Raw genomic sequence first — 20,938 nt, 5'->3', positions numbered from 1 at the left:
GTGCCCTCCTCTTTCTGACATCTCCAGCAAATTTTTGACGTAGTGGGAAAAAAAACGATTTAGTATTGTTGGTGTCCTGTACCACCTTGTCATAACTTTATATCCCCCCTCCTGGTACCTAGATGCGATTGAGGCTTTATGTATAAATGCAAAGATCTTATTTTTCTGAGTATCTGAAAACTTAACGCCCAGATCCCTTTCCCATGCCTGTATGAAGACAAGCTCTCGTGGCGCCTTTGATTCGATCAATAAGGTATACATATATGATAGCATATGCCTCGATGGTTCTTTTTTTAAACAGATTTCCTCAAATTTGGACGGAGTCCCTATTTCTGCCTCGTGGGTCTTCAGAGATCCTAAAAACGTTCTCAACTGATTACGTCTCCATATATCTAAGTCTTCCCCATATACCAGTTCTAAATCTTCGTTCTGCATTACGTGGTTCTCTCTCATGAAATGTATCAGCCTGCAGGCTCCCTTCCGTCTCAAGTTATTGAAATAGCGGTCTTTTAACCCTGGCCCAAAGCTCGGGTTTCCTAGGATAGGTGTCATAGGGCCGATACATTTCACCAGATTCGTATTCTTACACGCCCGCCTGGTAACTCTAAGTGTAGCCTTTATCATCGGGTGTTTCTTTGCGCTCTGAGGTATCTTATTCTCCCCCAACCACGCCAGACCTTCTATAGGGATACTACTGGCTTCTTGTTCCAGATTGACCCAGGGTTTGTCAGCCTGTTGTGTGCACCAATCCACTACTCGTGCTAGATGAGAGGCATCATAGTACCCCATTGGATCTGGGAGGCCCACTCCTCCTTTATCTTTGGGTAGAGTCAGTATATTTCTCCGGACTCTGGCCGGTTTTCCAGCCCAAATGAACTTCATAAACTTTGCTCGTATGTCTCTCAGGAATCCCATCGGCAATGTTATGGGAAGGGTCTGCAAAAGATAGATTAGCCTTGGCATCGTGTTCATTTTTATTATATTTATTCGGCCAAACCATGAGAATGTTTCTTTATCCCATTTTTGTAAATCTAGCTTTATTTGTTTTATCAGGGGTATAAAGTTTAATTCAAAGATCCTGCCCAATTTCCTCGGTATCTTCGTCCCTAAATATTCCACATGGGAATCTGTCCATCTGAAAGAGAAACTACCGGCCAACTGATGCCGTAATCCACTGTTCACCTCAATTCCCATTGCTTCCGATTTGTTGTAGTTGACTTTAAAATTGGAAATTTTTCCATATCTTTTTATCTCTGCTAATAAGCAGGGGAGCGATGTTATCGGGGACGTTAATGTGAACAGTAGATCATCAGCATACGCTGCCACCTTATAGTCGTCTTCCCCAACCCGTATACCCCTTATATCGCTGTTTGCTCTAATAGTTCTTAAAAAGGGCTCCAGGGAAAGAATAAATATAATTGGGGATAGGGGGCATCCCTGTCGGGTTCCATTATGGATAGGGAAGGGATCTGATTTTTTCTCATTAATCCTCACTCTTGCCGATGGGCAGGAGTATAGGCTTGTGATCCAGTTCAGTAAGCCCTTCCCCAAACCAATATGTGATAGCATGACTTTTAGATATCCCCATTCCACCCTGTCAAAGGCTTTTTCCGCATCAGCGGATATCAAAACTACGGACTGGTGGCGTTGTTGTGCTAAATATATTGTGCTTATTATCCTTTGGGTATTCTCTCTCCCTTCTCTGCCCGGGGTGAAACCCACTTGATCTGGGTGTATCAGAGCGGGGATATACGGCAACAGTCTATCTGCCAGTATCTTCGCCAGGATTTTTAAATCGACATCTAGCAAGGATATTGGCCGATAACTTGAACACTCGGCGGGATCTTTCCCATCCTTGGGAATCACTACAATCTCGGCCATTAAGGTTTCCGCTGGCATCCTCTGTCCTTCGCGGATCGAATTAAAAGCCGCAACGAACCTAGGTGCCAGTTTTTCCGCAAAAATTTTGTAATACCGCAAGGTATAACCATCAGGACCCGGCGCCTTTCCCGCTTTTAATGCTCCTAAGGCTCCCAGAAATTCTTCAACTGTAATCGGGCCATCTATCTTTTCTGCTTCTTCTGTAGGTATCTTTGGCATCTTTGAAGACAATAGATATTCCTTGGCCCTTTCCTCCCTTTCTGCAGTATTAATTCTTCCACCCTGCCTCTCCAAATTATATAAGTTTAAATAATAGACTCTAAATGCTTCAGCTATTTGCTGTGTTGAGCTCACCAGTACATTCCCCTGCGTTCTAATTTTTTCGATCTGGTTGCGGGATCTCGTATCTCTGAGTGCGTTCGCCAGTAACCTGCTGGGTTTATTCCCGAATTCGTAAAAAGTTCTTTTACACCTGCTCAATTTGGCTTTTGCTTTGTCCGTTAGCATAAGATTTAATTTTTCCCGCAAGCCCGCCAACTTTTCCCCTATCTGATGTGTCTGTAATTTCTTATGTGCTGTTTCCAGAAGTTGGATTTCCCCCAGCAGACTATCCAGTTTAGCACTCAGATTACGTTTTCTATGTGCCCCCAATGAGATTAGTACCCCTCTTAGGTAGCATTTATGTGTTTCCCAGATATTCATAGGCAGTGTTTCATCTGAGTCGTTAATAGAGAAGAAATTGTCTAATTCCCTAGCTATCTGCTTCTCATAATCCGGATCTTTTAAGAGTGTCTCATTAACTCTCCAATTCCATTCTCGTGGCCCCCTTTCTCCCCATTCTATACTGCAATTGGTTGGCGCATGATCGGATATCGTAAAAGATCCTATCGCTGCTCCTCGTAATCTTGAAAGAATGTTCTGATCTATAAAGACATAATCTATCCTTGTGTATGTTTTGTGTTTCGCAGAAAAAAAACTATAATCCTTGTCATGCGGATGGGTCATCCTCCAGCTATCTATTACCTGAGTTTCTTTCAATAAACACCTAGCTTTCCGTAGTTTTGTGTTGGAGATATGAGACACTCCCCTTGATACATCTATCACTGGGTCTAATGCTATATTTAGATCACCCCCCATGATAAGGAACCCCTCTTTATGTTGTTGTACCATTTCCAGATATTTTTCCAATGCGGCTGTAGGGTCTTCATTGGGTAAATATAAGTTCACCAGAGTAACTTTTTGATTCCCTAACTCCCCTTTTACGATTAGCATCCGGCCTACATCGTCCGTAATTACATTTGATTCCTTCCAAATCATTTGTTTTGAGAGCAAGATTGCCACTCCATTCGCCTTCGATGTCTGCGAGGCACCATGGTATACAGTCGGAAAACTTTGATTTCCCAATCTGGGTATTTTATCTTTTCGAAAATGGGTCTCTTGTAAAAAGGTTACTTGTGCCTTAATCCTGCTAAGTTCTGCCAATAATTTAGTACGTTTTTCTGGGCTATTTAAGCCTTTGACATTATATGAAGTGAAATTAATTATATCCGTTTTTGTCATCTTTCTACTCTAGTGTAGGGGATTACCCTTTAACCTCACGAGGGGGCTCGAAGATACCAAGGAGGATGGGAGGGGAGAAGGGGGAGAGAGAAAGGCCGCGACCCCAATTTTAGACAGACATACAGAAAAAAAAAAAAAAAACCCCCCTACCCCTATTCCCCGTATCTCGAGGACTGGTCACACGCCCCAATGCCCGAGTAATTTCACTTCCTTTCCCCTCCCCCGCGGCTCCAACCCGCGTCCCCTCGCTACTCTGGAGGCGGATCGCTGTTGGACCTAGACGGGAGGGGGAACGAGAGAGAGAAAAAAAAAAAAAAAAAAACCCCAGGGAGAGGGGAAAATCCCCTTTCCCTTTATTTAACGCCTCCGGTCTACCTCCAACTGGAGGAGAGGCGTTTTTGGTGGGGAGAGTGTATGTGCAGAAAAGAGCGAGGACAACGCGTCGGGAGCTCCCCCGCGTTTGCCCGCGCGCACCCCTTCATACGTTTCACATTGACTTTATGTTAACCATGTATCTCTTCACCCCAGCTTTAAGGATACCCCTTTATTCCGAAGACCCCCCTCTGACAATCTCCGCCCCTAGATTTCCCAAAGCATGCCCCCCCAAAAAAAAAAAAAAAAAAAAAAAAAGGGGGGAAACATAGAGGGACGAGGGAGGGGGAGGAAGAGAGAAAAAGGCGAACCTATAGAACCAAAAAAAAAAAAATGGCACATGTGCCTTTCCTCCCCTCCTCCCCCCCCCCCGGGCCCACTCCCCCCCCCCCCATAAAAAAAAAATATAAGAAAATTCCTATATACTGTTGAGGGAAAATATACATTTAGCATCTCATCCTTCTGCCATATTAGCTTCTTCTAGCATATATAAATTTCTATAAGCATTTCCTCATCAGTATCATGCAACATAGCTTACAACCCTGTTTCTACCTTATTCTATCTTATTCTTAGTCCTCATTAAGAGGTATAGTTCCATGGTGCATTGCTATACAACATCATAAAAAAAAAGACAACATAATAAAAAAAAAAAACCCAGATATTTTACTACCGTCTGAGAGCTTGGCCTTCAAACCTTCAGACCTTTTAATTTCCCCCCTACCTACCCCTTCCTAGCCCCACTTCGGCCCAAGCCCCTTTAACCCTTATATCCTATCTATTCCCTATCACTTCTATCCCCGTGTCCATGCTTCACTCCGATGTGTTTTTAGTGAAGGCTTAAAAACCTGCCTTATCTCCAAAAAAAAAAAAAAAAAACAATACACACATAGAAGGGGAGCACAAAAAGGCCCCATTTATCCTTGTGATTATATTTAATTTAGTTTTAATATCCCTTTTGTATAACACTTATTTTATAAACCCTTTATACCCCTATGGTGCTATTTAACCTACCCCCACCCCCCCTCTCTCCTCCCCCTCCCCCCCCCTCTCCACAAGCCTTTAACCCCCCCCTTATTACCCACCCTAAGATACCCCCCAGACCACACACATCCCCCCCTCCCCTAGAGAAAAAAAAAAAAAAGTATACATTCCTATTACCCCCCCCCCCCCCCCTAGGCCTCAGACGGGGCATCTGATCTTCTACTAATTTTTATGGCACCAGGGCGCCCCTTAATGGGGGGTCATTCTAGCATTTTCCTCTACTTTTTCGCTCCCACCACGCTTCCCTCCAAAAAAAAAAAAAAAAAAGGGAAAGGGAGGGAGGGAGGGGGGGGGGAACGACCCCCGCCTATCTCTCCCAGACACCTTGTTTGGACCTTAATCCCTCATTCCATTTTCACTGTCATTTTCACTTTTCATTTTCACTTTCACTTGTATCAATTTGTATTTAACCGGTATACAACAGTATTCTGGGTCCCTCCCCCCCCCCCCCCCCCCCCTCCTAAAAAAAAACACTAAAAAGGAAAAAAAAAAAAAAAAACACAGGCAGAGTCCCGACATTCTAGTTCAGACCCCCTGAAAAAAAAAAAAAAAAAAAAACATATGGGGGTAAGATGTCCAAATGCCCTCCATTTCTCTTCACCCTTTCCAGAGGGATTTCTCCTCTTGTCTTCACATAGGCCCATTGTTACGATCCCCAGTCTCCCTTTGTCTTTTTAGAGCTAGTATCGATCCAACAGTATGGGTGATTCTAACCAATTTGGAACTTCAATAGGATCTGTTCCCAGAAACTGAAAAAGTTCTGTTAGTTGTGCGGGGGACCTTAGATTGAAGTTCTGCCCTGCTTTTTTAACGATCACTGCCAGGGGGTACCCCCATCGGTATGTAGCTTCTTTAAGGCGTATGTATTCCAGCAAGGGTTTTAACATTCGTCTTCTCCATTTTGTGAGCCTACATAGATCCGGATAGACCTGTATGTCGACACCCTCCCACTTTATCACTCCCTCATTCCATGCAGCTCGCATTATATCTTCCTTCACCCTGAAAAAATGTACTCTGCACACCACATCTCTAGGGCCTCCTTGGGCTGGGGAACGAAAAGTAGGGACTTTGTGGACCCGGTCCAGTTCAATTGGTGTATCAACAGGGTTATTCAGAATTTGATTAAATATGGACATGGCCGCCTCTCTCAGAGCGGGACCCTCCAAATTTTCAGGGACCCCCTTAATTCTGATGTTATTCCGCCTACTTCTGTCCTCAGCCTCCTCAGAATGTAGCTGTATCATAGCCAACTGTTGGTGCTGTCTCGCATGCTCCTCTTCCATATTCCCCATTCTCTGCTCCAGTCTACAATTTAGCTCTACTAAGTATGTAGCTTTAAGCTCAGCCTTTGCTACCCCAGCACGTACCTCCTCAATTTCCTCTCTCAGTGCCCCCATAATGCCTTTGATCAGAGACTGTATGTCCTCCTTTGTGGGGAGAGCCTTAATAAGTGCTCTTAGCTGCTCCATGTCAGTTCTGGACTCTTGTCCCTTCTCCTCCTGTATCTCATGTAGTTGTGGGGGCATATTATTATAACCCAGACATACCTCTGTCACCAGCAGCTTGTTAGTCTCTGCTTCCGTGGAGCAATCTCTCCCCCTGGACATACCTCTGTTCTGTGTGGGTGTCACCGCCGCCGCTGGAAACGATACCTCTGATAGAGAATCTCCTCCACACGCCATCGTATTTCCAGCAGCTGCCATCTCCTGCAAATCTCTCGTGCTGGTGGTGTTCCCGGCGACCGCCGCTGACTGCAACGCAGCGTCCGTCTTCGCCCTGAGATAGCGGGTGATGTATGAGTGAGCTTGAGTGCTGGGTGCTCGAGTAGTCCTTCCGGGTCGTCTTCCGCGACGCGACATGTGCCGCTGCAGGCTGCCCTCCCTGGGACACACGGTCTGCTTAACCTCAACGCGCTCTAAGCATATACTGGCCGCTCTCGCTGGGTTGCTCTGCGGTGGACGCTTCAGTCCACTGTCAGTCGGTCAGCTGTTGGGTGCACGCAAGGATCGCGCTAGGGGCTCCTCACATTCCTCCTCACTCCTCCATACTCAGACCACTCCCCCCGGAAGCGGAAACCACGTCTGGCATGTCTCTGTTTTGTTTTTTTAGACTTTCTTCTATTTTCACCTGGTGATTCAGAGCGAGCAAATCGGTTTTTCAAAATAAACTATCTTGCAGCCTTTTTAATAAAGGCTACAACTTGTTCAGAGTGCGGCTGTCCAGAAACAATTTTTGTTCCTGCTTTACTGTATAACAAATGTTTGCTTTTGGGTTTATTCCTGGTTTAAGTACGGATGGTAGGCCAATTTTTGGGTTGAATAAGTCATCTGCATAGAGGCTGATTTGTATGTGCAGGAGCCAAGTGTAATGCCCAGTATGGAATCATTGCACCTGATGCCATTGGGTAGATGTGCCATAATCATGATATTGAGATCCGGGGACAGAGGACATCCTCGTCTTGTGCCACTCTGAATCATGAAAGGATAGGGGAGGTTGCCATGGATTCTAAATCTGGCAGTAGGGGCCTCCTTTTCTTTTAAAACCATTAGCAATTAACTACATCTGCAAGTAGCTATTAAGTATTGTGGACAAATCTCAAATTGTGTGCTGCCCTACAATGAAAATTGTCAGAATACTAGCTTCTTTTTATATTAGTGATGCCATAATTACAATTGCCGATTTTACATTCCCCCCCCCCCCCCCGCCATCAGTGTCCCATTGTGGAGATTTGCCTTCACTTCCTGTCCCATAGCCAAAACGGAAATTAGAGGAAATAACTGCAAATTAACCTCTTCCATACCGGGTTTATTCTGGCACTCCTCTCCTACATGCAATAATCCATATTTTTTTTTTTTTTACTAGAAAACTACTCAGAACTCCCCAAACACTATATATGTTTTTTAGCAGACACCCTGGGGAATAAATTGTAGGTCATTGCAACTTTTTATATCGCACAATATTTGCGCAATAATTTTCAAACTCCTTTTTTTGGGGAGAAAAACGGTTTTATGAATTAAAAATTACAAAACAGTAAAGTTAGCCCAATGTTTTTGTATAATGTGAAAGATTGTTATGCCAAGTAAAACAGATACCTAACAACATGTCGCGCTTTAAAATTGAGCACACTCATGTACTTAAAAATCTCCATAGGCGACCCTTAATTTTTTTTTACAGGTTACCAATTTAGAGTTACAGAGAAGGTCTATTGCTAGAATTGTTGCTGGCGCTCTAACGCACGCGTCAAAACCTCTCATGTGTGGTTTGAACGGTGCTTACATATGTGGGCGGGACTTGCGTGTGTGTGGGACAGGGGCATTTTTTTTATTTTACTTCATTTTTATTATATTTGCACTTTTTTTTTCTACATTTAAATTTTTTTTATCACTTTTATTCCTATTACAAGGAATGTAAACCTCCCTTGTAATAGGAATATATCGTGACGGGTCCTCTTTATGACAGCCTCCGCAGCCGTCCTCTTGCCTGGAGGTTACTTCCGGGTATCGCGGCTCCGGCGCTGTGATTGGCCGGAGCTGGGATCACGTGGGAGCCGCCAGTGACGGCACGGCCTCAATCGGGAATGGCACGCTACAGTGCACCTGCGCCACTGTCTATGGCACATGCGTCGTAGACAGCGGCGCCTGTGATTTTAGTGAATATCTTCTAAACCGTTGAGGTTCAGGAGATATTTCAAGCACTTACAGGTAAGCCTTAATCTAGGCTTACCTGTAGGTTAAAGTGGTTGTAAAGGGTTTACAACTACTTTTAAAAAAAGCAAAACATGCCATTCTTCAGCCTATAAAGGTAACCCAATAAGCACATCCCATAAAACACTTTTTCCCCGCTGCGGCCAGGAGGGTGGCCTGTGGATCTTGCCTTGCATTCCAAGGGTGGCAAAAGGGTGGGTCAGCATGGCGTCCGAACCGGATGTTTCTCCCCCAGACATGCCGGAGTTAACCCTTAGTGCCCCTGTACCTGCGGTCTCTGTGGATGCTATGACGGCTAGAAGCGTTTGGCAACGCGCCGCTTCTACCTTGGCAACAAAGGAGGGGGGTAAAAAGTGCCCCCGCCTTCTTCTGGGGATGCCTCTGACACGGAATCGGGCCCAGCCTCTGGTCCCGGCCCTGGTTCCGAGGTGTCAGAGGATGCAGGCCCAGTCCACACGGACAGGGAGGATGACTCTGCATCAGGGTCGGCACATGATAGGGCGCTGGTGGGAGCTCTTATCACTGCGGTGCGGGATACTCAAAAAATTTAGGATTCGGCGGAGACATCAGAGATGTCGGTCCCTTTTTGGGTTCCGTAAGCCAGCCCGCACTGCAAAAGTGTTTCCTTGTGTTCCTTATCTGGAAAAGTTTTTGTACAAGGAATGGGATCGGCCGCAAAAGTTTTTTTTCTGTTTCAAGATGTTTTACGGTCCGTTTATCCTTTTGAGGAGGATTTCCTGAAGAAATGGACATCTCCTCTGTCAGTGGACCCCCCTGTGTCCAGACTGAACAAGGCGACCACGTTGCCTGTGGAAGGGGCTCCCGCTTTTAAGGACACCACAGATAGGAGAGCTGAGGCTGTGGCCTGCTCCATGTTCACGGTGGTGGGCTCGGTGGTGAGACCGGTCTTGGCCGGGGCTCTAGTGTCTCAGACACTTGCTGAACGGGTAAAGTTGTTGCTTCAGGAGTTGGAGGAGCATCAAGCCCCTCCGAACTGTGTGGCGCTGGCCGACCAGTTGGTGAAGGGCCTTAAATTTTGTCTGCGAGTCAGCCCTGGTTACGCTTCCCTTGCTCTCCAGAGCCTCGGCCTATGTGGTGGTGTTGCGCCGCCTTATCTGGCTGAAGTGTCTTCTAAGGCAGTGTTTCCCAACTCCAGTCCTCAAGGCACACCAACAGGTCATGTTTTCAGGATTTCCCTCAGATGAAACGGCTGTGGTAATTACTAAGGCAGTGAAACTGATCAAATCACCTGTTCAAAATAATGGAAAGCCTGAAAACATGACCTGTTGGTGTGCCTTGAGGACTGGAGTTGGGAAACACTGCTCTAAGGCCTTGGTGGACTTGCCCTTTAGGGGTCAAAGGCTTTTTGGGGCATCTCTGGATGACATAAAAGATGCCACGGGAGGTAAGAGCACTCTGCTCCCACAATCCGGTAAGGGCAAGGAGCCTCGCCAAAGTCAGGGGTCCTTTTCTGCCCCCAAGCGTTTTTTTTTTCGTCCGCCCGGTGCGGCAGGTAAACGTTCCCAGGCCTCTAAGGTGCCCAACAAGCCTGCGGAAAAACCTGCTTCCGCATGAAGGTCTGCCCCGCCCCTCTCTCGGGTGGGGGGGCCGACTTTGCGAATTCGTGGCTCGGTGGATGTCTCTTCTTTTCGACCGGTGGGTTTGCAAAGTAGTTTCCTCGGGGTACAAGATAGTTTCTCTCTTGTCCACCAAACAGATTTTTTTTCTCTGCCAACATCCAGATTCCTCCGGGTCGTCGGGAGGCCCTGTTTGGGGCTGTTCAGGATCTGCTGGTGAGGGGGGTGATCGTGCCGGTTCCTTTACTAGAATGGTTTCAGGGGTTTTACTCCAATCTGTTTATGGTCCCCAAGAAGGAAGGGGTCCGTCCAATCCTGGATCTCAAGGCCCTCAACTGTTTTGTCAGGGTGCAAAAATTCAGGATGGAGTCGGTTCGCTCTGTGGTAGCAGCGCTCCATCCGGGGCATTTCCTGCCGTCCTTGAATATCAAGGCCACGTACTTGCATATCCCCATATGCGCAAAGCACTGGAGATTTCTGCGATTTGCGGTCGGGGAGGACCACTTTGAATTTGTGTCCCTCCCTTTTGGCCTGGCTTCGGCGCCAAGGGTTTTCACCAAGGTGCTCGGTCCGATTCTGGCCCTGCTGAGGCAGCGCGGAATCGATATTGTCGGATACCTGGATGACCTTATTCTGAGAGCTTCTTCAAGCTCAGAGTTAGAGGAGGATGTGTCTATCACCTGCCAGCCCCTCCGGGAATTTGACCCAGGGGCGTTGGACTCAGGAAGAATCCCGACTGCCGATCAATGTCCTGGAACTCTGGGCGATCAGGCTGTGCCTCTCCAAGTGGTCTCTGAGTCTACAGGGCTGCCCGGTCAGGATTCAGTCGGACAACGCCACGACTGTGGCTTATGTCAATCATCAGGGGGGCACAAGGAGGCGACACAAGTCGCCCACATCCTCCGGTGGGCCGAGCAGAACGTTCCAGCTCTTTCGGTTGTGTACATTCCGGGCGTACTAAACTGGCAGGTGGACTACCTAAGTCGCCAAACGCTAGACCAAGGCGAATGGTCGCTACCCCCGGACGTGTTTCAGAGTCTGTGTCTAAAATGGGGCACTCCGGACGTGGATCTCCTGGCATCACGATTCAATTGGAAGGTGTCGATGTTTGTGGCCAGGTCAAAAGACCCGTGAGCGGACGTGTCAGACGCGTTGGTGGCGCCACTATCGCCTAATCTACGCCTTTCCTCTGAAGCTTCTTCCTCGTCTGCTCCGCAGAGTGGAAGCCGAGGGGATACCGACGATCCTAATTGCTCTAGATTGGCCTCGCCGTCCCTGGTGCGTCTGGTGGCAGATGTTCCGTTGCGCCTGCCACTGTGAGAGGACCTTCTGTCGCAGGGTCCTATCTTTAATCCTGCATTACAGTCGTTGGCTTTAATGGCGTGGCTATTGAAAGCCAGGTGCTGAGGGACCGAGGTCTGTCTGATTCGGTGATCTCTACCATGCTGAGGGTGTGGAAGTCTACTTCCCGGAAGATTTACCATTGTACGTGGAAGGCTTACATCTGTGTGAGGAGATGAATTGGCACCCCCGTGCATATGTGATGTCCCGGATTCTGCTGTTCCTACAGCGTGGAGTGGACCAGACACTCGCCTTAAGTATGATTTAAGGGGCAGATTTCAGCCTTGGTTGTTTTCTTTCAGCGACCCTTGGCGGCGCACTCCCTGGTGCGTACGTTTGTGCAGGGGGTTCGGCATTTGGCCCCTCCGGTACGTCCTCCACTGCCTCCGTGGGACTTGAATCTTGTTCTCTTGGTGCTTCAGAAGCCTCCATTTGAGAACATTAGGGAGATCCCTTTATTGACTTTCCCAGAAGGTGTTTTTTCTGGTGGCAATTACATCGGTCAGACGGGTTTCTGAATTGACGGCCTTGTCTTGCAAGGCTCCCTATTTGGTCATCAACAGGGATAAGGTGGTGCTGCGGCCGCAGCCGTCATTCCTACCTAAGGTTGTTTCGGCCTTTCACATTAATGAGGACATTGTTCTCCCATCCTTGTGTCCTCGGCCGGTGAACCCAAGAGAGGCTGCGCTGCATTCCTTGGACGTGGTTCGAGCCCTATGGGTGCATCTGTCTGCTATGGCACCGTTCCGGAGGTCAGATTCACTGTTCGTGTCGGTGACTGGTCCTAAAAAGGGTCTGGCGGTCTCGCTGGCCACCATTTCTAGGTGGATCAGGCAGGTCGTGCTTCAGGCCTATGCTCTAAAGGGGCGGGCGCCCCCTTCCCGGTTACGGCGCGTTAAACCAGGGCAATTGGTGCCTCTTGGGCTTTCTGCCATCAGGCGTCTGTTTTACAGGTGTGTAGTAAGGCAGTGACTTGGTCGTCGGTCCACACCTTCTCAAAGTTTTACAAGGTGAATGTGAGTGCATCTTCGGATGCCTCCTTCGGCCGCAAGGTTTTGCAGGCGGCTGTTTAAGGTTGCAGTTCCTCCGTTGAGGAGCTCTGGTTTGTTTGAGGTGAAGTTGGTTTGCTGTGTTTTCCCACCCCTCAATTTTTTGACACTGCTTGGGGACGTCCCTAAGGTCAAGATGCTGCTGTGTCCGTCCATGAACGAGGGGGGTGTACCCAGGGGAACCGTCCCCTGGGAGGTACTGTACTGTGTGATGTGTTTGACTAGGCAGAAAAATAGCATATTAAATCTCCTAGGAGGATAATACCCTAAGGTCAAGATGCTGCTGTGTCTGTCCATGAACTTGGAGAAATGGTTTTTACGGTGAGTACAAAAATCCTATTTTTCCTGCAGATCCTTTGCAATTCTTTTGCTTTTCCCATGACTCAGAATCCAGAAACGTTAGTGCAGCACAGCACTGGATGAAAGGTGCAAGGGTCTGTCAGGAGTCCAGAAACTCATTGACCTTTTATTTATTTATATATCTATATATATATATATATATATATATATATATATACACACACACACACACACACTACAAGCAAACGGATTATAGGTGAGGATGGTTACCTTTTAATAGCCATTCAAACCCCTTTGTGTTACCCTGGTGATTTTGTCCTGATAATGCACACAAGTTATGTAAACTTATGAGCACAACTGTACATATCAAACAACATACAAAACCTGCACCTAAAACATAACCAAAACCATCTAGTACTCCTTGAATACAGATTTACGGTGGCTCCCTTATAGGAGAGTGAGTTGTTGCAGTTACATGGTTGGTAATGTTTTGTGAGATTTGCATGTTGTTTGTGCAGTTTTATCATATAATACTTTTTACAAAAATTGGGTACCGTTATAGTCCTTTATACTTAGTTTGTTGGGGTTTATTAAAACATGTTTGTATAGTATTGATTAGGCTGAGATACCAGACCTACCAAATAAGGGTCTCTTATTGAGGCCTTCCTCCCAATTTTCCTATTTTTCATTAAAATATACACATACTATCATTATTGGGATTTAATTACTACCATCTTCACTCTGACTTATTTTATTTATTTTCAGTTCTATATTATAGTGGGTATATGTATGGATAGCTGATATACACATACTCGTCATTGACAGTGTAGCACATTTTTTTCTGTTCATTTTTAATACACTGTGTATGTTTTACACACATTATTATATAAATGGGTCTTGATTTGTGTGTTTTTTTTTTATATGATTTCTCTTTTTTAATATTGCATATATCGATTAATGATTGTAACTCTTTGTGCCCTTATGTTCAGCCAGGGATAGTCAGACACCTAATTTGTTGCAGGTGTATTTCCATCAGGCCTGCACTTAAATAGTTGGGTCTCGGACATCTCCCTGGTTATAATTGAGCATGAAATGTCCCTGTGAAACACGTCAACATTTGTTCCTGATTTGTTTGTGTGGCACGTGACAAAGGATTTTATTCGTTTTAGCTCCGTAGTGGTGTGCAGCCAATTTTTTTTTTTCCTCCCTTTTTACGCTTGTATACTGTGCTCAGTTATATCTTATTTCTATGAGCCTTTGGGGTCACTTGAGCTTTAGAAAGCCTACATTATGGTTTTTACATCTATCAGACAGATTTCATACCTTCTAGGGTCAACAAACACAATGCCGACACTCTGAAGTCCATCTCTTTGTGCAGCATAAGAATGCCTATATGGTAAGAGGTTTTCCTCCACCAAAGCATGTCTCTGCCCAATGCACTTGCGGTTCAACCGCCAAGACAAAATTTGCCTGAATGTTTTACGAAAAAGGCCCAGTGTACACATTTTTGTGACAAGTATTAGGGTTAATCCAGTCTTGCTAACAAATAGTTAGCTTTAGCTAAATGTGATCTGTTGACATGTGCTTGTATAAATAAATGTCTACAATTTCTTCTCTCGCTTGTTTCTATAATGAATCTTACTTATGCGTTACAAAAAAAAAAAGTGGGAACTTTCAAATAACTAATAGTTAATATTACAGCATAATAGGTGAGGTGAACTAAATTCACCATTCTTGCAAATTGAGTCTATGTACAAGTCATAGGGTTAAAATGGTAACATTTAACGTGTATATCAATGCAACAGAAAAAAAAAACAATATCTCGTTTTAAAACATCCACATTTATTTGTGTTTTATCCCTTTACAGCATCTGCAAGTACAAAAAAAATATAAAAATCCCTCTTGATCTGCCAGAAATGCACTCCACTTCCTAAAGCTTGTTGTGGGCTAAAAATACGCATCATTTTCTCAACTGAGTGGTGTCAGTCCTACCCTGTTTTATTTTGCTAAACAACCTAGAGTAATACTAAAGAAAGAACTGTTAATCAGCATTCATCCACATAAATCGAATAGATCATTAATTATTTTTTTCTTTTAAATGCTCAAAGTACTTTATTTCTGCAGCGCTGTTGTGTGGTCACATGATCGTTTCTGTTCTTTGGCATCTACAGGGAAAAATCCCTGGGAGGGGCTTCTATTACTCTGATGATGTATGCTCTCTACAGTGTGAGCCTGTATATAGGCAGCCCCGATTGGTGCCCCTCCAGTCACATGACTAACAAAAACCTGTTTCAGAATAGCTTAATAAATCTTTATTAAACATCAAATGTGGATTTTGTGTGCATTAATATGGTGTAGGCGGAGTCTAAGATGATTGACACTAGCTTTTACTTTGTTAAGATGGTATCTGTCTCCCAGCCGCTTTTTTTTTTTTTTTTTTTTTACTTTGCAGGTATTGCCAACAACATTTGATGTATTCTAAATCGGTATGAAATATAACAAAGCGTTTTAGTGAATGTAATCAATCAGCATACTATATCCTTCCCTTTAGAGTCTCCAAACTTTCTAAACAAAAAAGCCAGTGTACTGTCCTCCAGACTTTAGAGGGGTTGGACTGTGACCAGTGGGAGTATAAAATGCCCCAGCGTCAATGGGAATAAACTATTTCCTGGGCGTCCTACGGCGGCACACAATGGGTTAAGCCAGAGGTGCAACTAGAATCTTCAGGGCCCCGGTGCAAGAAACCATGAAGGGCCCCCCCCCCCCATATATGGGCATTGCTCGGTCTACAAAAGATCTCGGGCTAGAGCCCATAGCAGTGTAGCAAGCAAGTAAAGAAAGTCATATGCTTGGGCGGGTATAAACATGTATACAATATACACGTGTGTGTATGTGTATATATTGTCACATAACTAAGTGCAGATCCTCCTTGCATCAGGGTCCCCAGAGAGACAATTCCTTACATAAGGGTGCCCAAAGAGCCTTCCCACTTACATCCGGGTCCATAGAGAGTCCCCCTTACATCAGGGTCCCCAGAGAGTCTCCTCCCATACATCAGGGTCCCCAGAGAGTCTCCCCTTACATCAGGGTCCTCAGAGAGCCCCCTATACATCAAGGTCCCCAGAGAGCACCCCCATACATCAGGGTTCACAGAGCGCCCTCCCATACATCAGATATCACAGAGAGCCCAGCCCCCATACATCAGAGTCCTCAGAGATCCAACCCCTCCATACAGAGAGCCCCCCATACATCAGGGTCCACAGAGAGCGCCCCATACATCAGGGTCCACAGAGAGCACCCCCCATACATCAGAGTATCCAGAGAGCACCCCCATGCATCAGAGTACCCAGAGAGACCCCCATACATCAGGGTTCACAGAGAGCTCCCCCCATACAGAGAGCCCCCCCACACATCAGAGTCCCCAGAGAGCTGTCACCCGTTAGTCAGTGTCCACTTGGGAGGGGAGAATGGCTTGGTGAGGGTGAGAGAGAGAAGGGGTGGGTGGGGGAGAGAGAGAGAGGTGGTTGAGAGAGAGAGGGGTGGTAGAGAGAGAGAGGGGTGATATAGAGAGAGGTGGTAGAGAGGAGAGAGAGAGGGAGGTGGTTGAGAGAGAGAGATGGTTGAGAGAGAGAGAGAGATGGATGGTAGAGAGAGAGAGATGGTTGAGAGAGAGAGGTGGTTGAGAGAGAGATGGTAGAGAGAGGTGGTAGAGAGAGAGATAGAGAGGTGGTAGAGAGGTGGTTGAGAGAGAGAGATGGTTGAGAGAGAGATGGTTGAGAGAGATGGATGGTAGAGAGAGAGAGATGGTTGAGAGAGAGAGAGATGGTTGAGAGAGAGAGAGGTGGTAGAGAGAGGTGGTAGAGAGATAGAGAGGTGGTAGAGAGAGAGGTGGTTGAGAGAGAGAGATGGTTGAGAGAGAGATGGTAGAGAGAGGTGGTAGAGAGAGAGATAGAGAGGTGGTAGAGAGAGAGGTGGTTGAGAGAGAGAGATGGTAGAGAGAGAGAGATGGTTGAGAGAGAGAGAGATGGTTGAGAGAGAGAGAGGTGGTTGAGAGAGAGAGAGAGGTGGTAGAGAGATAGAGAGGTGGTAGAGAGAGAGGTGGTTGAGAGAGAGAGATGGTTGAGAGAGAGAGATGGATGGTAGAGAGAGAGATGGTTGAGAGAGGTGGTAGAGATAGAGAGGTGGTAGAGAGAGAGAGGTGGTAGAGAGAGAGAGAGGTGGTAGAGAGAGAGGTGGTAGAGAGAGAAAGAGAGAGATAGGTGGTAGAGAGAGGTGGTTGAGAGAGAGAGAGAGGTGGTTGAGAGAGAGAGAGAGAGGTGGTTGAGAGAGAGAGATGGTTGAGAGAAAGGGAGAGAGGTGGTTGAGAGAGGTGGTTGAGAGAGAGAGAGGTGGTTGAGAGAGAGAGAGAGGTGGTTGAGAGAGAGAGAGAGATGGTTGAGAGAGAGAGAGATGGTTGAGAGAAAGGGAGAGAGGTGGTTGAGAGAGAGAGAGGTGGTTGAGAGAGGGGGTGAGAGAGAGAGAGATATGAGTTTTTAGACAGAGGGGGTGGGGGAGAGAGAAAATAGGGGTTGGGAGAGAGAGGGGGTGGATGAGAGAGGTGGTTGGGAGAGAGTGGGTGAGAGATCAGGTAGGTGAGAGAGCGGGGGAGTGGGAGAGGAGTTGGGGGGGAGAGAGAGAAGGGGGTGAGAGAGAGAGATATGATGTGAGAAAGAGGGGAGTGAGAGGGGGGTGGGAGAGAGAAAGAGGGGTGGGAGAGAGAAAGAGGGGGTGGGAGAGAGAGGGGGTGGATGAGAGATCGGGTGGTGAGAGAGAGAGGGGGGGGTTAATGAATGAAAGAGAGAGAGAAAGGGGGGGTGGGTGAGTGAGAGAGGGGGGGGGGGGGAGAGAGAGAGAGGGGGGGTGGATGAGAGAGGGGGGGTGGATGAGAGAGAGGGGGGGTGGATGAGAGAGAGGGGGGGTGGATGAGAGAGAGAGAGGGGGTGGATGAGAGAGAGAGGGGGGGTGGATGAGAGAGAGAGGTGGTTTTGAGAGGGAGAGAGAGGGGGTGAGAGAGAGATATGAGTTTTTAGACAGAGGGGGTGGGGGAGAGAGAAAATAGGGGTTGGGAGAGAGAGGGGGTGGATGAGAGAGGTGGTTGGGAGAGAGTGGGTGAGAGATCAGGTAGGTGAGAGAGCGGGGGAGTGGGAGAGGAGAGAGGAGTTGGGGGGAGAGAGAGAAGGGGGTGAGAGAGAGAGAGAGATATGATGTGGTAAAGAGAGGGGTGGAGGAGAGAAAGAGGGGAGTGAGAGGGGGGGTGGGAGAGAGAAAGAGGGGGTGGGAGAGAGGGGGGTGGGAGAGAGAGGTGGTTGAGAGATCGGGTGGTGAGAGAGAGAGGGGGGGGTGAATGAATGAAACAGAGAGAGGTGGTGAGAGAGAGAGAAAGGGGGGGTGGGTGAGAGAGAGAGAGAGGGGGGTGGGTGAGAGAGAGGGGGGTGGGTGAGAGAGAGAGAGAGGGGGGTGGGTGGGAGAGAGAGAGGGGGGTGGGTGGGAGAGAGGGGGGTGGGTGAGAGAGAGGGGGGGGCGGATGAGAGAGAGAGGGGGGGCGGATGAGAGAGGGGGTGGAAGAGAGAGAGAAAGTGGAAGAGAGAGAGAGAGGGTGGAAGAGAGAGGGTGGGGGAGAGAGGGTGGGGGAGAGAGGGTGGGAGAGAGAGTGGAAGAGAGAGGGTGGGGGAGAGAGAGGGTGGGAGAGAGAGAGGGTGAGAGAGAGAGTGGGAGAGAGAGAGAGGGTGGGAGGGAGAGAGAGAGGGTGGGAGAGACAGAGAGGGCGGATGAGAGAGAGAGGGGGGCGGATGAGAGAGAGGGGGGGGTGGATGAGAGAGAAGGGGGGGCGGATGAGAGAGAGGGTGGATGAGAGAGAGAGAGGGTGGAAGAGAGAGAGGGTGGAAGAGAGAGAGAGAGGGTGGGGGAGAGAGAGAGAGGGTGGGGGAGAGAAAGAGGGGGTGGGAGAGAGAGGGTGGGAGAGAGAAAGAGGGTGGGAGAGAGAGAGAGGGAGAGAGAGAGGGTGGGAGAGAGAGAGAGTGTGGGAGAGAGAGAGGGTGGGGGAGAGAGAGAGAGAGAGAGTGTGTGGGAGAGAGAGAGAGAGGGTGGGAGAGAGAGGGTGGGAGGGAGAGAGGGGGGTAGATGAGAGAGAGGTGGATGAGCGAGGGGGATAGGAGAGAGAGGGGGGGTGGAAGAGAGAGTGAAATTGACCCCCTAAGCTGGCCTGCAGTCCTTCCTGTACACCCTGTCCCAGCCCCTGTCTGTGGGTAGGTGTGTGTGTGATGCACCTACCTCCAGACCATCCTTGTCCTCTGTCCTCGGTCAGCCTGTTTCTTCTTGCTGACAGGCACAGCTGGAGCAGACGTTGGCAGAAGGTGTGCAGTGCAGGCTCTGGGACTGGGAGGATGTCACTGCTGCTCAGGTCAGGTCTTCTCTCACTCCTGCGCTGTTCCTTCCAGCCAGCCTCCTGCTGCTCACCGGGGCCCCCACTCTCTGTTGTTGTTCTCAGATGTCATGCTGCTGCTCTCCCTCTCAGATGCTGTGAAACTGTTAAGGGGCGGCCTCGGATCTCAGCTGTGTTGGACCCCAGGAGACAGAGCTGTAGCGCGGAGGTCGGAGGAGGAAGAGGAAATCCTCCCGCGCTTTCAGCTCTGAACACGGAGGGCGTGCACTGCAGCCGTGATGTCACTGGTTGCTACACGCCAAGCGGCTCTAGCAACCAGTGGACAGAAGGTGGAGGTGGTTCTGCGTGCCGGAGCAAGCGCTACCGCGGCTCAGACTCCACTGAAATAATCCACATTACATGACTGTACCCAGCGTTTCATTGTCCCGCAATGAAGACACCCGGCAACTAGGGCCCCCCACAGCGGCAGGGCCCAGTCGCAACGGCGACTGCAGCGACCCTGAAAGTTCCGCCACTGGGTTAAGCTTTCCATCTAACCCCTAAAGGAAGAAAACTTAAACTAGCAGTGAGACAAGTTAAATCAATTAATCAAGCACAGCAAGTCCACCTGTCCTGAAGCTATAAACCTCCCCCAAGAACACACACAGACGTATTTTTTTCTTTCTTCTTACCACAGATGAAGAAGACGTGAGGCAAGTGCTCACACCCGGTGCTTCTGGGTTCCTGAGCTTAGGGGCGGCTGTATACCGGGTGCTATCCTCGGTCCCTCGGCCTGCACCCCCACATCCCCTGGTCCGGCAATAAAGGACGTTGTTTTCCTGAGGAGGCCGCCATGTATTCCCCGTTCAGCGGCTGAATGGATACCGGGGATGTTTGCGCTCCATAGGCCGGAAGTCGCCACAGAGGACCGCGCAGACCTATGACGCACTTCCGGGAGTTCCGGAATTCACGTCTAGGACCGGAGGAAACGGTAAGCGCCGATGGCAAATTAAGTACTCGTTTTTGGATAGCGATTGCTGACCGACAGCTTGCATGAATATGGTGTACAGTATAGGCGGCTGGGGTCCGGAGATCCCAGTGCTCTGCCGCGTCACTTCCGGTCCGGGTCCCTGGCTTATTTCTGACCGGCGGAATCTGCAAATGGCTGCACTCAGCCTAGGCAGCAGATCCCTTGGCCGGTCAGAGGTAGGAGGCATGGTCCTTATTTTTTACTTATTTTATACTTAAAATCTGCAGCAGCATATTATTTAAGTGGCAACTTATGCAACAAATGTGAACAACCACTGCCAGAATCATATACAAGTGACACCTGCGCATCTTGTTTGAATCAATCTGATAATGCTAGTTCTTTCCTGTCATGGTTTAAGGGAGAAATGTGTAACACATTCAAAGAAATTAAAGACTCTCTGGTGCCCAAAAAGAGAAAGAGAAGTACCAGAGATATATCCCCTGCTGCATCTAACTCCTCATCTGGGGAACATAGTGCCTCCTCATCCAATCCGGAAATAGTTTTTGATGATTTGGATGACGACTTGTACTTGTTACCCAAAGATAAGATTCCCAAGTTACTGTCTGCGGTAAAGGACACTATAGAATCTTCCAAAGATGTATCGGCTAGACTAAAGAAGGTTCAGCTATATTATTTTCCTCAGATCCCAGATATGAGATTCCCTTCTCATCCCATTCTGAGTG

This window comes from Rana temporaria, chromosome 1, assembly GCF_905171775.1.
Source record: "Rana temporaria chromosome 1, aRanTem1.1, whole genome shotgun sequence".
Classification (NCBI taxonomy): Eukaryota; Metazoa; Chordata; class Amphibia; order Anura; family Ranidae; genus Rana; species Rana temporaria.
Note: the sequence above shows the minus strand (reverse complement) of the source record.